The sequence below is a fragment of the Lutra lutra genome, chromosome 6, assembly GCF_902655055.1.
Source record: "Lutra lutra chromosome 6, mLutLut1.2, whole genome shotgun sequence".
Classification (NCBI taxonomy): Eukaryota; Metazoa; Chordata; class Mammalia; order Carnivora; family Mustelidae; genus Lutra; species Lutra lutra.
Window position 1 is genome coordinate 52840936 of NC_062283.1, and position 24839 is coordinate 52865774.

Here is a 24839-nt window from a genome sequence, read left to right on the forward strand (position 1 = left end):
CCAATCTGAGAAGGTGACTTCTAACTGAAACCTGGAAAAGGGGCAAGTGAGCAGTGTTAAGGTGAGAGTATAGCCTTTGCAAAGGCCTTGCTGCTTCAATCCCCTTTTCTCATCCTCTGCAACATCTGACTTTTCATAGGACTTTTTTTTTTGCACTTCTTAAGTGCAAACACTTTTTACCAAGTATTGTAGTGTTATTATCTCAATTCCTGGCACATACCAGGTCCCCAAAGAATATTCCGTAAATATATACTTAGCATCCACTGATTTCCAGATACACTATTAGGTGCCTAGGATACTTTTAAAAGTGAACTGAGCATTCATGAGTGTTTCCTGAATATGAATTTTGTATTTTTATGCTTGTCCTGTACATCCACCGTGGCACCATTTATCCCCTGTCTTTGGGAATTTTTCTTGACCACAGCGAGAAACTTTCCAGGCTTTCATGCTTTCAGAGCTTAATTGACTGATCCAATAAACTAACTGGGCCTACCTATTAGTAAGTGGATGTACAGTGTGCTATTCTTGTTATATAATGTTTGTGTCTGTTTTTCTGTTTGTGTTTTATTACTAACTAACCTGCAATTCCTTAATTCAAAGAAATAAATGAGATGAAAATTTGAAGGACTTGACTGGCCCACTGAGTTAGAAAATGTTTGTTGGTGTTGGGCTGAGAATGTACGTCCCTTCTCAGTAAGCCCTCATTCCACAGAGCAGTACCTTGCTTTGTTTACAGAGTGGCATGCCTTGATCTCCACCTCCTCCTTTTGAAATTTGTCAACCTAGTCCCATGTGTGTAAATGTTTTCCTGGAAGCACATTGGGAAAGGCAACTTCTTATAACTAAAATAGTGACATAGTTATCAAAACACTAAGCATACATTGATTGTTCCAGCAAATAAATAAACTTTATTCATTTGATTCTGTTTTTAAAAAGTAAAACTATTGACTTACCTGTATTAGTTGTCTATTGCTTTGTAACAAATGATCCCAAAACAGTGTCTTCAAATGACTTGTTTTCTCCCAACGTTTCTATAGGTGAAGAATTAGAGCATTGTTCACTTAGCTGGGTTTTATGTTTCAGGGTTTCTCACAGTCTACAATCAAGATATCGACTGGACCTCAAGTCATCTTAAGGCCTTGATAAGGAAGGAAGCACTTCCAAGTTCACTCCTGTGGTCACTGGCACGATTCAGTTCCTTGTGAACTGTCATACTGAGGACCTCAGTTCCTAGCTGTCTATTGGCCAGAGGCATACTTGATTTCTTGATCTGTGAGCATCTCCAACATGGCCCCTTTATTTCTTCAAAGTATGCAATCCAAAGCACTGAATAGAGAGTGCCAGTAAGATAGCAGTCAGTTCTTTCCTAACCTAATCTTGGAAGGTCATTCCATTATTTTTGCCATATTCTTTCCATCTGTTAGGAGCAGGTTACTAGGTCCAGCCTTTGGGCATGATGAACGGGTTCCAGAGATCATGAGGAGCACTTTCGGAAGTTGCCAGTCACAGGACGCCTGAGTGGCTCAGTAGGTTAACTATCTGACTTCAGCTCATCTCACGATCCCAGGGTCTTGGGTTGGAGTCCTACATCAGGCACCTTGCTCAACGGGATGCCGGCTCCTCTCTCTGTCTCCAGCTCCCCTTGCTTGTGATCTCTCTCTCACTCTCTGACAAATAAATAAAATATTTTTAAAAAAAAGTTCCAATCATATTATCAGAGCCCATTAAGCTGTTGAAATGAATTTAGGACTCTAAAAGTCTTTTTTGCATATCGTGAAACAGCTTCCTACGTCTTATTTGCTATCTTTATCATGAAGAAAGTGAATGGTCTTTTGAGAGTCTAGTTCAGTAAACTTTTATGCCTACTAAATATCTGGCATACCACAAAGCTAGAGGAACAAAGATGATGCATGACACGTTTTCTGGCCTTGAGTTGGGGAAGAGAGATATAAGCAAATAATTACAGTATTAATATTATAAGTGATTTTTTTTAAAAAGGGCCTGGGGTGCCTGGGTTAAGCCTCTGCCTTCGGCTCAGGTCATGGTCTCAGGGTCCTGGGATGGAGCCCCTCATCGGGCTCTATGCTCAGCAGGGAGCCTGCTTCCCGCGCCTACTGCCCGCCCCGCCCCAGTCTACCTGTGATCACTCTCTCTCTGTCAAATAAATAAAATCTTTTTAAAAAAGGGGGGGGCTACACAGAGCACTCTGATTATGAAAAGATAGGAAAGAAACATTCTGTTCTAGGTCAAATTCAAGGAAGCAAAAAGGGTGGGAGAGGTGGAGACAAAAAAAAACAAGAAAAGATTACATATAGCTTAAGACTATGTAGAAGTTAATCTTATTGATCAGCAAAATGCAAAAGTAATGACATACTTCTGTACCTTTTATTTCTAGACCTTAAATAGCCTAAAATTGCCTCAGTTATATGCTTCTAGGGTATCTGACAGCATTTTCAGTTTTATATCTGAGCTCATTTTATTGAGATACATCCAAGAGAGTGCAGTGTGTTATTTAATCATTCAGATTAGAAGACAATCCTGTAATGCTCTTTAGCTGAAAGAGAATTGACTTAATGAAACTAACCTTAGGGAATGCACTTAAATTTGGGGGGAAAAAAAAAAAGATGTGCTTCACATCCAGATGCTGAGCAATAGTTTGCAAAATAATTGCATTGCAACACACTCTTGTAGATTTTTAGGTGAATCGGCATGCATTCACTCCTGGCAAACAGTGAACTTGAGATTGTAAAAAGAAATTGTACTACCAGTTTTTGACATGTAAGGGCATGTCTGATACTGCAAGGGCACAAAAGCAAGGCCTTTTATAATAGTTATAACTAAAATATCACATGATCTTTAGCAAAACTAAATCATAGTTTGGAGAACCTGTTTTGTGAATGACAGTATAAGGGCAAAGCATATTCTATACTCTATCCCCGGTACTAAAATCATAAGGAGCACTTACAGAACACACCGCTTAACCAGAACATATTCCATAACAATAGACAACACATGGCTACTCTTTGCCAGTAGCACTTGATTTTTGGCTAGAAGTTTGGTTATTGTTTGCTTTTGTCTACTCCCCAAAATCCTTAGCTCTTTAATATGTGATAGAATTTTTAAAAATCAAGTTATGAAAGTTATGAAATAACCAACAAAGTAAAAGACACATTGAGAATCTGTCCTGGTTGAAAATCTTATCTTTAACATAGCTAAGGATTTGAAGAAGTTGAGAACTGAGATTTAAATTCAATCTTGGGGTGCCTGGGTGGCTCAGTGGGTTAAAGCCTCTGCCTTCGGTTCAGGTCATGATCCCAGGGTCCTGGGATCGAGCCCCACATCGGGCTCTCTGCTCTGCGGGGACCCTGCTTCCTCCTCTCTCTCTCTCTCTGCCTGCCTCTCTGCCTACTTGTGATCTCTGTCTGTCAAATAAAAAAAAAAAATCTTTTAAAAAAATAAAAATAAATTCAATCTTAATATTAAAAGTAAATTGATAGTATGTCAGACAGTGCTAAGTGCTAAGGAGAAAAATTAAGCAGTGTAAAAAAGTTCCAGAATATGGGAGACAGGGAGGGAGATATTGCAAATTTAGGGAGTTTAAGGAGAACACTCTAGGAAGATGATATTTAGAGAGATGAGAATGGAGTAAGAGTGTAAGCCTTAGAGATTTCTGGCATGGTGGAAGAGTAAGGATAAAGGCCCTGAGACAAGTCTAGTGCTAGGGAGGTAATTGTGGGTAGAAGACAAAGTAGCTTTAGAAGGTAGGAGAAATGACACAGGTGCCAAGTCAAGAAGCACCCTCATAAGCCATTGTAAGAGCTTCGATTTTTACTCTGAACTGAGATGAGAGGTTGATGATTTAAGTACACAAGTGACACCATCTGTCTTTGGTTTTAAGAGGATCGCTCAGGGGGCGCCTGGGTGGCTCAGTGGGTTAAGCCGCTGCCTTCGGCTCGGGTCATGATCTCAGGGTCCTGGGATCGAGTCCCACATTGGGCTCTCTGCTCAGCAGGAAGCCTGCTTCCCTCTCTCTCTCTCTCTCTCTGCCTTCCCCTCCATCTACTTGTGATCTCTCTCTGTCAAATAAATAAATAAAATCTTTAAAAAAAAAAAGAAAAAAAGAGGATCGCTCAGGCTACTGTGTTGAGAATAGACTGTAGGAGGCAAAAGCAGTAAAAGTCCAGGCTATTGGAAAATTCTGGGCATCAGCTTATGGTAACATAAACCAGTGGTTGTGGTAAAGTTGGTGAAAAGTAATAAGATTCTGGATATATTTTGAAGATCGAGTAGACAGAATTTAGCTGATGCATGCCTGTATGACGTCAGAGGAAGACAGAAGCTAAACGTAACTCCATGGTGTTTGGCTTGGGAAACTGAACAATTAGAGTTGCCATTTACAAAGCCAGGGAAATCCATGGATTTGAGGGAAAATCAAGAGTTTCTTTCTTATCATTTCAGTTTGAGATGCCTTTTAGAGATCCAAGATAAGTCATTAATAGGCAGTTACGTATAAAAGTCTAGACTTCAGGGGAAAATACACTTGGGAGAAATACATTTGGGAGTCAGTAAAGTATAGATAGAACCCAAGGTCATGAAAGACGGTGATAATAACACCTAAGAAGTAAATGTATATAGAGAGGATTGAGGACACAGGCCCCTTTCATTGTCCAGTCACTCCTGGATAGAGTACTAAAGAGTGTATAAAAGGAAGTTGAGAAGCAAAACTAGAGAATCCAGAAATAGTTCAGATTGTTCATTCATTCCACAGATACTTATGAGCATCTGTTCTTCGCCAGAGCTTCTACCAGCCTTTGGGAGAACGTGGCAGACCAGGCATGGGCTGTGCCTTCAAGTAGTTCACTTCCATCAGGGTGAACGCTCAAGGACAGGAATAGAGATAAACCCCAGTGCAGTGAAGAGGAGTCGCCTCAGAGTAACAATGGTTGTGGAGAAATGACTCCTTGTTCTGGGAGGAAAGGAAACTGCCTTTAATCTATCTGCCTCTAACAAAGATAAGCCAGGCCAATGGGAATCCCTGGCAACAAGATAACAGAACATACAAATTAGGAGATAAGAAAAAAGTAAGATGGTAGAAAAGGGGAAGGGGGAGGGAGTAGGAACCAGTAGAGACTTCATAGTGATATCCTTAGCATAAACTAGCTTATGCTTGTCCTATATGTTAGTCAACTTTCAAATGTCCAGAGGCAAACATAGGCTTATATTTAATCTCAAAAGACAGGTTTCATTCTGTTATGCAAATACCTCCTGAGCACTTACAGTATTTCATCCTGAAATGAAACAAGTCTCATTAATAAGAATTGCATTCTAATGAAACCTTCCATTGTATTTTTTTAAAGATTTTATTTTTAGGTAATCTCTACACCCAATGTGGGGCTCAAACTCACAGCTCTGAGATCAAGTCGCATGCTCTACTGACTGAGCCAGCTAGGCACCTCTCAATTGTATTTTTTTTAATTCAACTACAGATGCTATAACAATGGAATATATTTCCCAAGATGTTAAATTCTTTCTCAAGAGCAATATTGGAGTAACTTTCTAATATGTTTGGAAGTATGTGGTTGGAGGAGATATCAGACCATTGATGAAAATTAAGAGCCGAAGGAAAAAATGTTACTAGAATTTAAAAATAAAGAGACACAGGAAGAGGAAGATAAAAAGGAATAAAATAGTTAACTATTTAATGAAAACAATTCGACAATCACTTCTTAAGGACTATTATATGGATGTTGTAAAGAAAAAGGCAAGAGTTACAGGGTTTTTTGTTTTTGTTTTTGTTTTTACTGCACTGTACCTGGGTTTACTCTTGATAGGTTGGTTATAAGGACTAGGATGACTCCAGCACAGTGTCTAGAACCTGTTTGGCCAAGAATCTGATTCTGACAGTAACTAAGATACTTTTCTTGAACCCTGGCATTGAATCCTAGGCATTCTTTTGATTTATTTTGGGAAAAAGAAAACAACAACACACGTTTAAGTTGGGGAGTCATTTCAGGTCTACTGCTTTCCTTAAAGCTTTATCCATGAATGTGATAGTGCTGCAATCTACCATAATTCATACTGTGGTCAAGGTAGTTTACTCTGCTGGGTGTAAGATGAGCTTCAGGCCAGGGGGAGAGGAGAATTCTCCCTAAATCATATATGTATTCAGAACCCTAAGTCTGGCTGGAGGAAGAAAGAGAACATGACTTTATTACTTTAGGTTTAAGAAGAATCAATAGTTCTGGGACACCATCTGATAGAAGTCTGGAAATCTAGAACAGAACATGGAAGCACCAGAGGGGTGATGGGGACGGTGAGGAGAAGAATTCATTCATTCACTCATTCAAAACGTATTTACTAGGCTCTTAGTATATACCAGGGACTGTACTAAGATCTGTGGGTAAACAGTGAGCAAAATTCAACACATTTCCCCTCCCGATGGAGTTTACAACCTAAAGCAGTGATCTTTAAAGCAGGGGTACAAGCGTCCCATGGATTGAGCCAGATGGTACAGTCAGGAAACAACATGCATAAAATATTAGAACTTTGTAGTTACTTTTGCCTTAACCTAAGAAAAATATTTCATGTATGATTTGACAGTTATTTAAGTCCATTATTAAAAATAAACACAAATATTTTGGTAGTACAGGCTTAAAACATTTTACTGATAAGTGAGCACAATAAAAACAATATTTTTGGAATACCAAGTTAAATTTGAAACTTTTAAAACCGGGAAAGACAGAACAGAATAGGGTAGCAGAGAGCTGAACCAATGCCAGCCTTGGGTTGCTAGCAGAAGAGTGAAGAATCAATAAAATATCTTTGCCAAACTCTTCTATGTTTCTAGCACTTACTTTTCACATGCCCCTTATCAGAAATCTTAGTTAATCTGTGTATCTCGGTTTCCATTGTAGCATTTACCACTGCATGGTGGTTGTTTCCTGACTGTATCACCTTACAGGCAGAGGGGTTCCTTGAAGTGTTTTATTCCTGACAGCTAGCATGGAACTTGACAAACTGAAGCCATTCAGTGTTTGTGGAGTTGAATGACAATTGACTATTAAAAGTCTCAATTATTTGTGTATGTTTATATTTTTTAAAGATTTTATTTATTTATTTGACAGAGATCACACGTAGGCGGAGGGCGGGGGCGGTGTGGGCAGGCTCCCTTGCCTTGCGGAGCAGAGAGCCCCATGCAGGGCTCCATCCCAGGTCTCTGGGATCATGACCTGAGCCGAAGACAGAGCCTTTAACCCACTGAGCCACCCAGGCATCCCTGTGTATGTTTAAATTACCTTATTTGTATACAGTTTGTACACCTGTATTCTTACTGCAATGGCCCAGTGCCTGGAACACAGCCGGTGCATGATAAACACTACACTGTAATTATGTAAAAGAATTTGCTTACATTAAATGGTTGACTATGCTGGCTCAATGGACATGGGTAGTAAGAGGGCGCAAGGAAAAAGGCTTAATTTCTGGGGCTTGATATGGGGCAAGGGTGGACTACTGGGATGACAAAGGCCTGAACTTAGCCAACACCTGTAAAAAAAAACCAGCGAGGATCTATTTGTGCCTGGAGCACAAAGTACTCCGCCTTAAGCGGTTACATTTGTCTACCTGAAAAGGCGTCACTTACTTGGCCACCTTTCCTCCTTTTAAAAACCTCTGGAAAAATTTCTAGAGTAGAAATGAAGTTGGCAGTGACCTCTGAGAAAGAGAGTCCCTAAGAAAAATCACAGTAAGGGAGCTAACTGTAACATCAATTTTTTTTTTTTAAGATTTTATTTATTTGACAGAGAGAGAGATCACAAGCAGGCAGAGAGGCAGGCAGAGAGAGAGGAGGAAGCAGGCTCCCTGCTGAGCAGAGAGCCCCATGCGGGGCTCGATCCCTGGACCCTGAGATCAGGACCTGAGCTGAAGGCAGCGGCTTAACCCACTGAGCCACCCAGGCGCCCCTGTAACACCAATTGTGAGTGCTTTTCGCTGTTGCCTTGTCTTGCTCAACTGCAGACCTTCGCTCTGGTGGTCTGCGTAGGTATTTAACCCTTTCAGGTAAAACCAAGGGGAACTGGATCCCTTACAGAATCATAAAGACGAGTGGGCTTCCCGTCGTCCAAATGCGGCCATACAACCTTGCCCTGCCTGGCTTTCAGCGATGCAGGGTTCGGGGCATCAGGAACTTCACCGCCGCTATTGCGCAGGCTCTGCGTTCCACGCAGGCTTATTAGGAGGCAACAGGGAAAAATTGCCCGGAGACAAGTGAACCCGAGGGCACTAACCCGGGCCTCGGCTCCCCACTGCCTCGGATTCTGGAATTTACAATCACGAAAGTTCTATTGTTTCGCTATTGGCTCCAGGGCCGCATGACATCATAGCGCTTGATTCAGCCTTCGGGCGCCGATTGGCTGGCCGCGCCATTGTGACGTCACGGTCAGCCCACGTTCTGATTGTAGATACCCGGCGCCTTCCTCTTCCCATCGCGGCGGTTCCGCGCTACCGGAGCCTCCCTCTCACAGCCTTCTCTGCTCCGCTGGCCACGGGCGCCCCTGCCGCCGCCGCGCCGCTTCGCAAAGCTGCCCGCGGACTACGAGGTAAGCCGTCAGCTCCCGGAAACTTCGCCTGGGGCCGCCGCTCGGCCATGACACCCGCGCGGGCGCGGGGCCCTGGACGCGAGGGCTGCGACCCGCCGTTAGGACCGGACCCAGGGCAGTTACGGCCGCCGGCGCGGCGCTGCGCTGCGCTCCGTCCGCGTGGCGGAGAAGCCCGGCGGCCCCGGCGGGCCCCAGCCCGGCTCCCGGGGCACGGACGGCCGGTGCGGGAGCGCGGTGCCGGCGCGAGGCTGGGCGCCTCGGGAGTTCCCCCGTGCTGCAGGCTCACCTGCTCGGCGAGGGGAAGCCGCCGGCGGGGACGTTTGCTCGCTGACAGGCGCCGCGGGGACCCACGCTGTGCCCAGACCACGGGCGGGAGGAGGGCTCTCAGAGCTCGAGTCCGCCCGCCCTGTCGGGATGAACTCGCAGATGAGAGGACCAGGGAAGCGCCCGCCGGGAGAGCGAGTGCTCTCGTTGGGGCAGAACGGAACCTCGCTGAGTTCGGAGAACCTCTGCCGGCTCCTGGGTCCGCTCGGCACCTAGAGCCAGGGCGCGCCCTCCCTCTCCCCGCGCGGAGCCCGCGGAGCCTGCAGTGAGGGGACACCCCCCCCGCCCCGGCCTTTCCTTTTTCCCCTTCCTCTCCCCGCCTCCGCCTCCGGGAGGGAAGCCCGCTAGCTCAGGGCCACTCGGGTTTTATTAAAACCAGAGAGCTGCAGCCGGCGGTACTCGGGGAGGGATGAGGCCGGCGGGGAAGCGGAGGGGGAGGGGGGGGCGGGGACTCGAGGGCGATCTGGGCGGCCCTTTGGGGAGTCCCGGCGCGGGAGCGGAGGACCGGGAAGGAGGAGCGCAGCGCAGCAGCGGCTCTGGGCTGGCGAAGCTCCAGGTCGTGGCTTTTGAGACTTGTAAGGGAAAGTGCCCTTTTACAGTTTCCACGCTTGCAAGACTCGCTCCTCTGTGCCGCATCTGCCCGCCCGCCCGCCCGCGTCTGGGTGGTGGTGGGGCGGGGGGGAGTCGTGCCTGAAGCAAGAGTTGTTCTTTTAAATTGTCTTCTTGCAACCGTTGCGTTCTCTTGCACTTTAAGGGTGGTTTCCCCTTCTCACGACTGTAGTTAAGCTCATCTTCTGGTTTCTTGATTGCAGATTGGGAGAATGCATTAGGCCAACTTTGGTGCTCCAGGAATACGACTCTTCCGTACGTGGGGGTCCGGTATGGAAGAAGCCGGTGCCTGACTTATAGCTGGGCTGGGGAACCGAGAGGTGCCAGCGATGGGGGTTGGAGGGGCGGGGGGCGGGTAGGATTGTGGCGAGGGAGCAGCCTCAATTCTCCAATAACGGACCGAGGCAGGAAGTGCTTTTTGGGGTTGTGCGGAAGAGATAATGTTGCTTGTGAGAGTAACTTGTTCTTCTAACTGCTTGGTAGATAACCTGTTGGTTTACACTTGTTTTACTTAAACATCTCAGTCAACAGCATTTGGTGCAGAATCTGCAGATACCGACATGGCCGGTTTTGCATTCTATGGCTGTGGACGTACACTTTAACTTTATATCTTCGGTTAGGACACGAGTGAATTCCTTTTGTACTCCGCTTCAGATGCTGCCTGGGATTCTCCTGGAAAGCTCCGCGCTTGAAGGAGAAGTGTAGCTCACGTCCCTTTTAGCTTCTTACCCCAGGTTATAAATTCTCATTGCCGGGAGCTTTTCTTGTACTGTTTCTCTTTTCGCATTTTCTTTCCCATTTCTAACTGAAGACAAAAAGGAAAATGTTATTGATGGCTCCAGATGGCTAATTTTACAGAATATGGAACTTCACTGAAAAGTGAAAGTAGAAAGCATATTAAAATTTGTCAGATTTTTCAAGAAAAGTGTCCTGTGACTTCAAACACTATCCTCGTCCCCTTGACCCAATTTTCTTATGTATAAATGGGTGTTTTCTGTTGCAGAATTTTTACAGATTTCAGGAGCTACTAATCGAAGTCTAGCTTGGGGTCCACCAAATAGTGGTTTAATAAATGCTTCCTTATTTTTCTTCCTGGGAAAGTGAGATTTAGAGGATGTGGCCAAGAATAAACCTCAAGAATCTCAGGTAACTGGGAAAATATTAAAAACTTTAGGTTTTCACAGATACAAATTCCAGTATCCTTCTTAAGTCACTTTTGAAGTGAGGTAAGTTGTCTCATTGCCTGGAACTAGCAGAGCCTCGTTTTTTCCATCTGATCTCTTAGATACCTTAATGTGTATGCAAGGATTTTTTTTTTTTCCATTATCTTTTCAATATTTTCAATATTATTCAATCTTTTCAATATTATGCCCTCAGCATAATATTGATTGCCATCCTGCTGCTAGAGGTGAGTCTCAGTCCTTGGATGTCTTATTTTCCAGATGAATTATATAATCAAGGCAGAACTGTTTACCTTCCTTTCAGGCAACTTTGATGTCCAAGGAGATAGTAGAGAGTGTGAGTGATAGTTTTATTTCTTTTTTTACTTGGCCACATCCTTTCCCCTAGGACATTTTGATGTTGAATTCCTCTTCTGTGCTGCTAACTCTTCTGTTACTGATGGGATGATCTTTCCAGTAGTTGTCCATAAATACATCTTTTTTGAGGGGCATTCAGTTTCTGGAATCGATGGGAGCCCCTTCTGATTAATAGTTGTTTGCCATATGTAGTTCTTATCTATTTGAAAAGTGCTGTCCTTTACCTCTTCTTTGAAAGAATTGAGACCTAAGGCCTAGAGATGCCAAGTGACTTGTCCAAATTCACAAAGCCTTGTCTCCAGTATCATACCCACTCCTGTTCTTGTACTGCTAGGATTTGTTCAGTCAGCTGTGTCTAATCTATGTAACTCTGTTACACTGTAACTTAAAAATGTAACCTAGTCAACCTAGGATTGAGTTTGTCATCTTTCAGATCTACCTAAAATCTCTTCCCTTCCTTTTTTTTCCCCCTAGATGTCTTTTTAATTCATTGACTTGTCAGTTATATGTAGTTTGTGTGTGTTGGGAGAGGTTATATACAAAGCTGAATGACACAGTTCTAACTCCAAAGGTCTTCCTGAATTGATTTTACATGTTAATCCTTTCATACCTGTACGAAATCTATGCCTTGCACTAAAAAGGGGGCAAACACAGATTTCTGGAGGACTTGTGTAACTATGTCTGGGAAAGCCTTATGTGGCAGAGCTATTTATGTTAGACATATCAACGCTTACCACCATAAGATTGGTTAGGTTGCTTTCAGTACATACAGGAAACAGAAGACCTGACTCAAATGGGCTTAAATGACCACCTGACCTGAAAAATTCTGGGGGCAAAAGTTTCTATCAGTGTCTCTGCAGTCCTTTCAGATGATGGTTATGTCCAGAGGCTGATTTTGCAAGATGACTGCCAGCAACTCTCTGGAGCTCATTAACATATTCTCATGTAGGAACATCCTTTTCCATCACCTCCCAAAGAGGGTCCTTGGCTTTGAGGGAATTAACTTAAGCCTGGAAATCTGGTAACCTGGGGGCCCAGCCCAGAACTGAGGAAGTGGATTTAAATCTCACCTCACCTGTTGAGCTGCCACCGTACCTTCAGTGAGGACCAGTGTGGACACAGGGAAGTCAGCCACATTGTGAACTGGAAGGGCCTCCAAGGATGTCAGTCCTAAAGAGATGATCGGATTAAGTGGGTAGAATTGAGTCAGCATTTGAATGTAGCCTTAAATTTCATAAGGAGTCTTACTGATTTGAAGACATAGGACAGGCATTCCAGGACAGAAGGAGTTTGGAGAGCAAACATCTGTGGAATCACTGGGCAAAAATCGAGTAGCCCAGTTGGCTGAAGCTGATACTGCAGAAGTGAAAGAAAAGGTTACAAAGGCAAGTTGTTGATGATAATAATGGCTCTTTATTACTGAGCTCTTACTAGTGTCAAACCCTGCAGTGAATGCATTACATGGATTTATTCCAGTTGCTGTTAATTGGTGCTGTGAGCCTTCCCCGCTTTATAGATGAAGAGTTGGAGGCTTAGTGAAGTTTAGACCCTTGGCCAGGATCACTAAATATTCCAGCCCAGGTCATCTTGAGCCCCTAGCCTGGCTGCTCTCCTGAGGTTACAGAGTAGCACCAAAGTTTTCGAACTAGCAGTACGGTATGACTGCGGCGCTCCAGGAGTATGACTCTTATCAGACTATGTAGGATGGATTAGCTTGGACGGAGGCTAGGACTTGGAGATGGGTTGGGAGGCTGTTAGGTGGCCAGAGCAGTGAGAAAACCCCATGTGGAACCACAGCCATGAGCACAGGCTGGGGAGAGCTACTTAACTGTACAAGATTATTTCTAGGATAAGTACATGAGACCTGGAGACCAGTGGATTTGAGGGCCAACAAGATGAAGAGCACTGATAAGACTGGTTGAAGAAACGTGGCATTACAGAGGAAGAAAAAGGAAGCTTTGCAATCAAGTGGAATATCCAGACGGCCCAGATACATATCTGGACAAGCTGCTTCATATACACCCACCCCCCCCCCACACACACACACCCATCTCTGTTGGCCACTTTTTTTTTTTGTCACCCTTCACAGCTGCGTGTTTCCACATTTCATCCATTTTCAGTGTTGCTCATGTTTCAGCATATCTTGGGAGAGACACGACTTAAAACCCCATGGCCTCTTAAAATCACTGCAGGCACTTCACATTTTAATATTACTGAAATCAGAATGCTTCCCAACTTTTAATGAAGTATCATTGGTGAGAGTAGGAAAAGCCAGTATTGGTAAACTCATGCAGCTGATTCTGGCAGAGCCAGGAGTAAGAACCAAGGCTGCTGGGCTCCATCCCTCAGCTGACTTACCTCAGCTAGTGTAATAGATAGGAAAATCAGTGATGCCCCATGATACAGGATTATAGTAAAGCGTATGCATAGTTCTTTATTACAACTGAAATATTTGAGAAGACGGGAAAGCATAGTTGTTTAAGTAGGGGGGGCCTCACCTTTGTATAGAACCTGGCTTCCTATCCTAACTTGCCACCAACCAAGAGAAAATCAGCTCTGGGTATTGGTCTCTTTTTCTTTAAGAGATTAAGGTGACTTCCAAGAACTAAATTTTTTTATTTTTACTTTTACCAAGAGCAAATCCCTTGTCTCTGTTTGACTAGGGATAGAGCATGAAAGTTGAAATCATTTAGGTCCTAGAAAGGCGATGGCAAAATCAGTGATGGAAGTTACAGTTTTCTCTTTGAGGTTAAGCTTGACTGCTGGACATGTTCTGGCCTAGCAAAGTGAATTGTTTGGGAAAGTAATCTGACCTAATTTTGAGTATTTGTAATACAACAACCCCCCCGCCCTACTCACCCACACATATCCCCGATCCCCCTTTGAACCCATAAATGTTATCATTAACAAACTGGTTCCCCCTGGTCTCCTGCTGGTATATTTCCTCAGTGGGAACATCTTTTTTCTTTTTTTTTTTTTTTTTTAACTTGTGTGTTTCCTTTTATATTTGTGTGGTCCCTGTATATAAAGTATTGGTACTTAGTGTTCAGAAAGACTAAATTCCCACCCTTCCTCCTCCCCAGCCCCATTCCATTTGTGTTTGAAGTACAGTGATGTGTAACCTTCTTTCTTAAATTAGACATTTGTACTTTTGTTTGATGTCTTTCCTGACAGAGATTTAGGATATTTCTTTTTAAAAAGTGTTTTTGTGCTGATACTGTCATGCTTTCTCTCGTTAGGAGAATAACCATTTTCTTGAAACACCTGCAGTTTCTAAGTATAATCCTACTACGCCTTCCTGCTAGCACATGTTGGTTACAGTTTCCATCTCTATGAAGTTCTACCTTTGCCCTTTCCTGTCCCCATTGTCAACAATTTCACCCTGTCAGAACAATCTTTATAAACCCATACTAAAAAGACCTAATTAAAGTCATGCTGGAGAATTGGCCATTCAAGTGTTTATTGTATCTGTTAGGCTGAACCACAGAGTACCTGTTCTCCTCTTGTCTTGGCATAATAGCAAATGCTACTACAGAGTAATTGTTACAAATTTCTCTTTCCCCAAAGAACAGTTCTCATGATACCAAATTCGATAATTATTCATTACCTCTCTGGGAATTTGGCAGTGTGGTGTATGTCTCTAGGGGATAGTGTTCAGGGTACTTCTGCTTCAGTTTTTGGCAGAGGAAATAAATTAATATTTACAGAAATTGTTACCTCCATCTGCCATATTTGTGAGCTGTTTGTACCTCTGTGAAAATTTGAGTTTTACTTCTTACAGAGCTCCTAAATATTTACTGTGGATCTGAGGTACATTTGTAAGAGCATCTAGTATGCCTTTTTTTAAGTAAGCAAAGTTGTGGGAAGTCGATTAAAGCCACTGCCTTTCAAGTTAGCAGCCACATGTCCAGATGGGGTTCCAGCTCTGCCACTTATGACTGGGTAGAACTGGGAGGTGGTAATATCTTTGCTTACTTTGGAAGGGTATTCAAACCATCAGTAGTAAACATGAAGGTTAAGTTGGGGGCTGAATTTGATAATCATGGTAAAAAGATCTCTCTCGCATAGGATGTCCATTGAAGCATTGTATATAATAAAAGATTGCAAGATACAATAGGGTAAATGTCCTTCAGAAGAATGAGTTACAGCTGGGCAATAAGCATTTGCTGCTTATAAAAAGAATGAGCCTTTTCTGTGGGTGCTGAATATAGCTGTTCAACAGCACATACTAGGTACTTTTCTAAAGTTCTCCACCTATATTCATTTATTTCGATCTCACAAAACCCCACAAGGTAAGTACCCCAATTTTACAGATGCAGAAATTAAATCACAGAAAGGTGAAGTGACTCGTGCAAGGCTCCACAGCCAGGAGCTGGCAGAGCCAGGTTTCAAATCCAGGCAGTCTGGCCCTAGACCGCTCTCAGCCACCCTGCTACTCTGTAAGCCTGGGAGACTAGGTAGCCATCTTTCCATTTGCAGCTCTAGACGTAGAACTAGAGGAAACAAAGTTGTTTGTTATTCATCATTACAGTCTGAGAGGTTGACAGTATAATGAATATAGAACTTTTGACAATAACTAAACACAGGTTTAGACAAAGAAAGCTAACAGAATAACATTTATGATCAGTCCTTGAAAGGGTAAACTTTTGTTTCTTCTCGAGTCCTTTTTTCACAATTCTGAACTTAAGCATTCTCTTTTTGGTGTAATCAGCAGCACAGACAGAAGAGTTCTAGAATCTTTGGTATAAAAAAATCCATGCTCAAAAGCTCAATTGCCAATAGGCTGGATTGGTGTGACTGGCCATGGGCATCTAGCATCAGTTTCCTTACCTGGCCTCAGCTGCAGCTGGTTTGATTTACAAGGTGTATAAGACCTGAAAGGTGTGGGCTGGGAGGGAAGGGCACCCAGATCCTCTAGGGAGCCTCTGTCTCCAGCTTGTCTGATTTCCCTTGGACGGAGATGTAAGTCATGTGGATTTTGAAAACATCTACTAGGTCATTCTGACACAGGCCCTGTTAAAGGCCACCTGTTCAGGCTCAAGATAGACACGTTTATCACCACCCTTAGTTCTCTTGGGGTTATTAGAGTCTCTTCGAACTTTTTGATTTTCTTTCTGGGTGTGGGTTAGTAGATCTAACAACATGATGGTTATGTTCCTAAAATAAGAGAATCACAAAATTCAGAGTAGCCTGCATATTAATGTGGACTGTGACCAGGTGGTAACTGCTGGCTTTGGACATACTCTGTAGAAGAGACAAATAAATGATTACCAGATTGTGTTTGCTTTTAAAAATGCCACATTGGAGCAGACTTTTTTTTTTTTTTTTTTTTTTAATTTGAGAGAGAGAGTGAGCACAAACGGGGAGGGGCAGAAGGAGAGGGACAAGCAGACTCTTCGTTGAGCAGGGAACTCACACAGGGCTGGATCTCGGAATCCTGAGATCATGACCTGAGTCAAAGGCAGATGCTTAACCCACTGAGTCAGCCACCCAGGGGCCCCAAACTGCGCGCGCACTCGTGTGTGTTTTAAACATATTTGAACTCTGCCTCTCCCTCTCCTCATTCACCTCCATACCCTAGTAACATTTATAAAATGTGGGTGTTTGGATTCAGTTTAAACAAAGAAATGTGTTCGCCTGTCATGTGCCTTATTTATGGTAGACAGGCTCGAATTTAAATCCTTCAAGACTTCTGGGGGTTGCATAACCTATCTTAATTGTGTTTTTCCACCCTCTTTTAATTTCAACCAAGGCTATCATGTTGCCTTTGTGTATTGGTATGAATTAGCTTGAAGAACATGATAATTTACTTTGAATATTCAAGTAATCACATCAGTTAAGAGACCGCAATCAGATAAGAATTATAAATAGCCACCCATAGCAGAAAAGCTTCAAAGTCCCTTAAATGTTTGTCTCCCGGCTTTTTTTTTTTTTTTTTAAGATTTTCTTTATTTGACAGGCAGAGATCACAAGTAGGCAGAGAGGCAGGCAGAGAGGAGGAAGCAGGCTCCCTGCTGAGCATAGAGCCCAATTCGGGGCTCGATCCAGGACCCTGGGATCATGACTTGAGCCCAAGGCAGAGGCTTTAACCCCCTGAGCCACCCAGGCGCCCCTCCCAGCTATTTTCAGTTGGCAGTCTGACTTAGATGTTCAGGAATATGAAGCATTTCTTGAACTCTTTAAGCTTAGTCTTTAAGACAACCATTAGAGGCATGCAGAATATCTCGATGTCCATGATGGGCTTTGGCCATTGATTTTCTTGAAGCATGCTTATAGAGGAGACAGTGGTTGCCCTGTGAAACAGATGAGAGTTTCTCCAAAGAGCCTCTTAAACACAGTATCTCAGGACTTCTATGTCCCCAGGAGAATGCTATAAATACTATGCTTGCTTCCTCTTCAGAGCAGCTCCTTTTTGTTTACTTGGCAAGGACTGGTAGGTTTGGAATAGGCTCAGTGACCCCAAATGAAGATGGCTATGAATGCAGTACACAGAGATGTGCTTTTCACTGAGCCTTGGTACAGAGCTTCATGATTGAGTTTATCATCATTTTGAGAAATGGGACTGGCATATCTTAAAGGACTTCCCCAAATTCAAGATTTAGGTGAGTAATTGCAAAGTATTGCTGGAAGACCAATCTCAGTGGGTGATATACGTGCCCATAGGTTTGACTGTCCACCTAGTTTCCATCTCATTTATTTCTAATCCACCTCTTTTGAGCTCCAGATTCAACTTCTCAGCGAGGTTCACCTGGATGCCCAACAAACATGTCTGTCCTGTTGGCCAGCGTGGTCAGGGTTACCACCATCTGCCAGTTTGCCCAGCTTCGAGCTGGCACTGGTGTTTCGGTCCTTCTCTCTCATCAGCCATGTCCTTCCTTCCCTCACTCTAGCTGTCAGTCACCAAATACTGTCCTCTCAGTCCCTCTCTGCAGCCCCCCCATCTCCCACCCCCCCCCCCCCCCACCATCATCCAACCCTTGTAGCACTTTGGATCCTAACTGGACAACTACAGTTTCTCCATGTCTCCTTCCCATCTCCCCTCTGGTCTGGTCCATATGCTGTTGTCACAGCAGTGTCCTAACACGTTAATAGGATCCTTTCACTCCATCCTAAAAGCTTCATTTTCTCTCTCTTCATTTCCTGCCACTTGATTGCCTGCAGCTCTCACCCTGAACACACCACAGACTTCATTTCTGTTCATGTGCCTGTCTGTTCCCATCTCTGCTCTGCACAGGCTGTGTCTGAATGCCTCCTCCTCAGTTGCTCCCCAGCAAACGGACACATACAAGAGTAAAGCCAATTTAGTAGTAGAAAAAGCTCTGTTCTTCATGAGTCAAATCCTCACACCCTAGAGCCTGTGGTCTTTTTGACTGAATCAGATGTTCCCACCCCTGCCTACTTGTATAACCTTGGTTCTGATACCTAACCTTTGTGTGCCTCAGTTTCCTCATTCTTTTTTTTTTTAAGATTTTATTTATTTATTTGACAGAGAGAGAGAGAGAACGAGAGAGTGCAAGCGAGCACAGGCAGACAGAGCGGCAGGCAGAGGCAGAGGGAGAAGCAGGCTTCCTGCCAAGCTAGGAGCTGGATGTGGGACTCGATCCCAGGATGTGGGACTCGATCCCAGGACACTGGGATCATGACCTGAGCTGAAGGCAGCCGCTTAACCAACTGAGCCACCCAGGCGTCCCCAGTTTCCTCATTCTTAATGTAAGGATGACTTTCCTTTTCTTTTTGCTCAGTGTCTGGCACATTTATCTCTGTGTCCTCGGGACATATATACCATCAGGCATCAGGCGTGTGGTAGCTGTCTGGCAATTATTTGCGTGAATGTGCCTTTAAAGATGTAGCTTTCATGTGTCAGTTCAGTAATCTGTGCTAATGGCTGTGTGAAGATGGGTGGTAGCCTGAGAATGCAAAATATTTCAGGAATGAGGAGCCCACCTAGAAGGGGACTGTGGAGGACTGGCTTCCCTGCCTGTAGGGTTACTGTTTCCTACTCCAAGCTGAGGGAAAAGAGCAGCAATAGCCCTCGGGCCATACAAATTGCCGGACATCCGACTTAGCCAGGAGCAAAGGTGACACGTCCTATTATTTTAAAGAACCTTGCTTATTTGCTTATTACCTCGTAATGCATTCACGTAGGCTATGCCAGTGATAGACCACACCCATGGCACTATGCCCAGGGAAGGAAGAGAGTCAACTCTGGTATCTTGATGTCCAGCTATTTCATTCTAAAATAGTGAAGGATGCTGACACACATTTTAAACCTTATTTTGGTTGGCCACAACACTGATTCCAGGTGGAAGTAGACTGTATAGGTTGGACAGAGCCTGTCTGTGTCAGTAGTCACATGGTCATTAATTCATTGATCGTTCACAGTCTCTCGCCATTGAGGATTCTTGCGTGCTACCCTCTGCTAAGGAGCATAGATCCTACCGTGACACGTGACTGTACACACACTGGCCGAGATTATAATCCAGTAGAAGAGGTGAGATGTGTACTTGAGTCAGCATAATTATTGGTACTGTGGAAATGGCCATGTCTTTTATAGTAAGGTTTGGCTGTAAATGATGGCGATTTCAAAATAAGAGTGGCTCCAACCGGGGGATCTCAAAATAAGGTAGAAGTTTATATCTCCGATGAAAGGTTGCAGAGGTGGTCCAGGACTGGTTTAACCTTACATGGGCTCCCTGCCAGCTCACTGTGCATCAGGCTTAGCATGTGATATCCCTGTCTTCCAGCCAGCAGGCTGAAGAGAGAAAGAAGGAGCAGAAGGGCCATCTATGCCTTCTCTTGGGTAGGTCCCCAGAAACTGCCCCTGGATAATTTTGCCTGTCCCCTTGGTCAGAACTTAAACATGTGGCTATATTAAGCAAGAGAAGCTGGAAAAGTCTCAGTGGATTCTGGCCATACGCAGCCCAAAGTCCTGCTACTCTCAACAGAATTTAGGCAATAACCCCCAGTCTGTACCACAGGTGGTAGGGGAGATTGATAGTACTCTGCCTCTGTGGAATTTAGACTGAGGGAGCAGATACTGACAAGTGAATAGTTATCAGTCCTACAGTGATGGGATATACATGAGTTCAGTGCAGTGTGCCATGAGAACAAACAGGAAGGACACCTAATTCATATGGGGAGGATCAGGAAAGGTTGCCTGGAGAATAAGCAGGAGTCAGTCTGACGGAAGGAGGAAATGGGCAGAGTATTCTACAGATGCTCAGAAGAGAGAGGGGCAGGGGGATGGAGGAACATGTGAGGAACTGAAAACGTAAGTCAGGAAAACCAGAGGAAGAAGCAGAGACCTTGATTATGTGGGACCTGGGGGCCACACTGAGAAGTGTGGACAATTTCCCGCAAGCCTTTAACTGGTTGTGAGGAGGTAAGTAACCCAGCAAGATGCTTTTGGGGGATGAGGAGCAATACTGGACTGAAGGCAGAGATGATGCATTGGGAGGGAGTACGTTAATCCATTCGAGATGACCAGAAGAGCGGCTCTGGGTTTGGAGAGAAGTGGATACAAGTCCACCAGTTTCATAGGAGCTTACAAACTGGAAAAGAGGGGCCCCTAAGTGGCTCAGTCTGGTTTTCAGTTTCAGCTCAGGTCGTGATCTCATGAGTCATGGGATCGAGCTGAGGGGCAGGCTCCAAGCTCTGCTGGAGTCTGCTCAAAAGATTCTGCCCCTCCCGCACTCATTCTCGCTCCTGCGAAAATAAATAAATAAATCTTAAAAAAAAAAAAAAGAAAGAAAGAAAAAAAGAAACTGGGAAAGAGTTTAGAAATCCTTTGGTCTGTCTTTTCACTTAACAGATGTTGAAACAAGGTTGCAGGTTGAAATAGCTTGCCCAGGGTCACCCAGCCCACTGTGGAACAGCATCCGAAATTTTCTCTGCCTAAACTTGTTCCCCTTTGTCACTGATGGATCTGCCACTACAGAACAGGGCATCGCTGGCTTCTGAGAAGGCAGAGATAAGGTGAAGCTGAGTGGCTTTGGATCTGGGTCTTAAGAGATGAGAATATCTGTACGGGAGAATGGAGAGGGCCTCTGGATAGAGCAAATTACATGAGACAGGGCAATGTCAGGTGTGTTTGGTGCTCCCAAGTTCTGCAGTTTTTGAGTCCAGTCCTAGGGTACTAGAAGAAAGTAGTACAAGATAATGCTGCAGAAGTGTTTTGAAATCATGGAAGCCTTTAATGTAAGACTAAGTGGATTAGACTTAATTCTTTAAGCACTAGGGAGCCAATTAACACTTGGTATCAAAGGATTTAGTGTGATTTTCTTGACAGCAAATTCTGCATTTTTTTTTTTTTTAACTTTTGCCTGTCTGGGTGCTTTGTGTCAAGTGGTTGTGGTTAGCAGAATAGCAGCACCCCAAAGATGGCTGTGCCCTAATTCCCAGCCCCTGTGTGAAGATGCCAGGTTACAGGGAAAGGGGAATTATGGTTGCAGATGGGATTGAGGTTGTTGATCAACTAACTAAAATAGGAGATTATCAGATTATCCCAGAGCATCCAGGTGAGTTTGGTGGTAATCACAGGTATCCTCATTATGGAAGAGGCAGGCAGAAGACTAGAACAGTGGTGGCGCAAGGAGACTTGGCCCAGGTGGCTTGCTTTCAAGATTAATGAAGGGAGGGGCGCCTGGGTGGCTAAGTGGGTTAAGCCTCTGCCTTCGGCTCAGGTCATGATCTCAGGGTCCTGGGATCGAGTCCCGCATCAGCCTCTCTGCTTGGCAGGGAGCCTGCTTTCTCCTCTCTCTCTCTGCCTGCCTGTCTACCTACTTGTGCTCTCTCTCTGTCAAATAAATAAATAAAATCTTAAAAAAAAAAAAAAGATTAATGAAGGGACCTTGAACCAAGAAATGCAAGCAGGAAGAGGATTCTCCTGTAAGAGCCTCCAGAAAGGAGCACAGCCCTGCTGCCATCTTTGATTTTAGTCGGAGACTCATTTGAGACTTCTGATATTCTGAAACGGAAGAGAAGTTTGTGTTGTTTTAAGCTCTTTAGTTTGTGGCATATGTTACAGTAGCCATGGAAAACAAACAGTGGTCAGTATTTGTTTGCCTAGCGAAGGAGAGCTGCGCTTTCATCAATGTGACAGATCCATTTGTTGCAGGGATTGGCTAGGAGGAAGTTCTGCATGGTAGAGGGGTAAAGACTGATGGGGTGAAACTGGAGAAGGAGGGAGGGAGGAGAGAAAGGGAGGGGAAGCTGAAATCGCAGAACTACAGGACTGGAAGCCTGGGTGTCCAGGTGTTTAGGACAGGCGAGGGATGGAGTGTATTTTCAGGGCTGGGCTTCAGGGAAATTTATAGAGCCAATAACAGAAATATGGGAATCAGAAGGAAGAGAAGATTGTGAAGAGAAGTATGATGAATTCAGTTTCTGGCTTACTGAATTTGGGGTTCAGGAGCATCACATGTGTGTAGGTAGAGAGAGAGCAGATGTAAACTGGCCCCTGATGTCCAGGACTGGGATGTAGGATTGGGTATCACTGGTCATGATTTTACTCTATATTGTTTCTTTAAATTTCCCCAGGGTAGAGACTCAGTGACCCTTTTTAAAAATCCAGTTATGTTATATTCCTTAAAGTTAAGTTGTTTTTTTCTAGTGCTTTACCAAAATTATTTCTGCCACCATTCAGATTCTGTATACCCTTAAATTTTGTAAATAAATACAATTAAGTTAATACTAAATAAATAATACATTTAAGTAAAATAAAATTAAACTTCTGTGACCCTTCTTGCATATTTTTTTCTGTGCTGCAGGCCACCTTCCCAGAAGCCTCTCTGGTTCACATTGGTCTATATCACCTTGCTAGTCACTCAGGGTCCTATTTCCCGGTCCTGAAACTGTCAGATCTCCCTTACTAAGTCAGGTAGGATAGAGCCCTAAACAAAACTTGGCTTGTGTGGAAAAAGAGACCTGAATGTTTCTTCCTGTGTCATTACAACAACTGTTGTATCAATTTGCTGTTGAACTATGTACACCCCTATTTTAGACATGGTTACATCCTGAAAGTTCTTGGTTGCCATTCTTTTGTTCTTCATAATGAGCTTGATTATAGTGATTGAAATTACAGCCTATTTCCTGGGAAATGGGAGAGAAACCATTTCAGGGCAACTATGTAGAACTTTTTGAGATGACAGATTTTTTTTTCTGTGCACCACATTGTTTTCCCACCTGTCTGTTGATGCTGTTTCATCTGTTTGATCACAGTCCTTTACTTGGTGCCATTTGCACCATGTAATTGGAGCTTAAAAGAAGAAAAGGAAGATGTTTTAGTGAAGGCTGTACTGAATATAATCTAAATTTTTTAAAGCCGGTGAAGATAGGAGGTATGACTAATAAAATAATGACTTCCATAAACCACCCATGAAATCACTTTGATTTCATTGAGCTACTTATATTTCATTCTTCAAAAAAAAAAATGTGGGGTGCCTCGGTGGCTCAGTCAGTTTGGGGTCTGCCTTCGGCTCAGATCATGATCCAAGGGTCTTGGGATCGAGCCCTGTGTTGGGCTCCCTGCTCAGCCCCTGCTCTGCTTCTCTTTCTGCCTCTGTTGCTCCCCCTCCTTGTGCTTACTCTGTCAAATAAATAGATAAAATCTAAAAAAAAAAAAAAAAGTTTCAAAAAAGGAAACAAGATTGAAATAAGAAATCGCATTCATTCTGACTTGACAAAACTTAACTTTCTGTTCTCCCTTCCCTTTGCCCTTTGATTAAGACTTATGTGTGCTAAAATGTAGGTTGCATTTACCTTAATCGGTATCCTTATAAGACAGAGCCCCCCGAAACACCGAGAAAGCAGAAACCAAGTGCAAAATGGTTTGAAGCCCTTTTAAAAAGGAAAGAAAGGAGAAAGTGTTGGTCCCATTCAGTGCCCATTAGCATGTCAACTTTTTCTTTGAATTGAATCGTTTCCACTAGTGAAATAGTCTACTTGGCTTATAGGCGTTTCTCGGTAACATCTTCCAAACTAAGAAAGCAAATAAAGGAAAGATTTTGTAGAGAGAAACCTACAAAAATACCTGCTCTGTAGCTCTGACCTAAAGGTGAGTGCCCTGAGCTTTGGGTGAAAAGTATGGAGTTTCTAACAGATGGGAGTAGGTAATATACCTTTGAGCAAGTAAGTGTTAAGCTTCACACAAGATTTATTCTCTCATTGGCTCTGTCTGTTCCAAATAAATATGCTTCAAACAGTGAAAGGAGTCATGCTTGGAGAGGTGAAATGTCACTCTTAGATTCTTATTTTGGAGGAGGAGGGAGTGTCGTGCAGTTTTCTCCCTCTTTTATTCATATGCATTCTCTGTCTCTCTTTGTTGACCTGCTTTAAACTTCCTTCAGCTGGGACTCTGCTTTCCTTCTGCTAGTTATATTTCTGTGCACTGTCAGGGCCATACCTGCACCTGACACCTCATTTAGAGGAAGAAAGGAGGTGAGCGCATAGGCCAGCCAGTGGTGCTGGGATTAGACAGAGGCCATGCTCCAGCCTGGTGGTGGGTGGGGTGGGGGGCTTTCTTTCTGAGGTGGCTACAATTTGAAGTTTTGAAAAACCTGCACAATGCTAGCTTGAACTGAATTGCAGAATGAGTCAAACGAGGACTTGGTGAAAATTAAACAACGGAGGTGACAGCAGACAAATGGGAAGTCTGGTTTTTTAAAAGGTGTTTTGTTGTGGCAAACTGAAGTCAGGAAAGTGAATTTTTGACTTTCATTTAAGCTAGCATTTTCTCTTTCTATAAAAAGAATATATAAGTTACTTCAGCTTTTGT

At 43.7% G+C, this 24839-nt stretch overlaps 1 protein-coding gene across 2 annotated transcripts in view; it reads left to right on the forward strand.

Annotated features, from left to right (window-relative positions):
* Positions 1-8482: 8482 nt before the first annotated feature.
* Positions 8483-24839, forward strand: part of ELOVL5 (ELOVL fatty acid elongase 5) — a 76193-nt gene continuing 59836 nt past the window's right edge. The window contains exon 1 of one of the 2 annotated variants that reach the window (XM_047732819.1): positions 8483-8594. The gene's annotated coding sequence lies outside the window, so the exon portion shown is untranslated. The remainder of the gene's footprint in view (positions 8595-24839) is intronic. The other variant, XM_047732818.1, reaches the window with a different exon arrangement.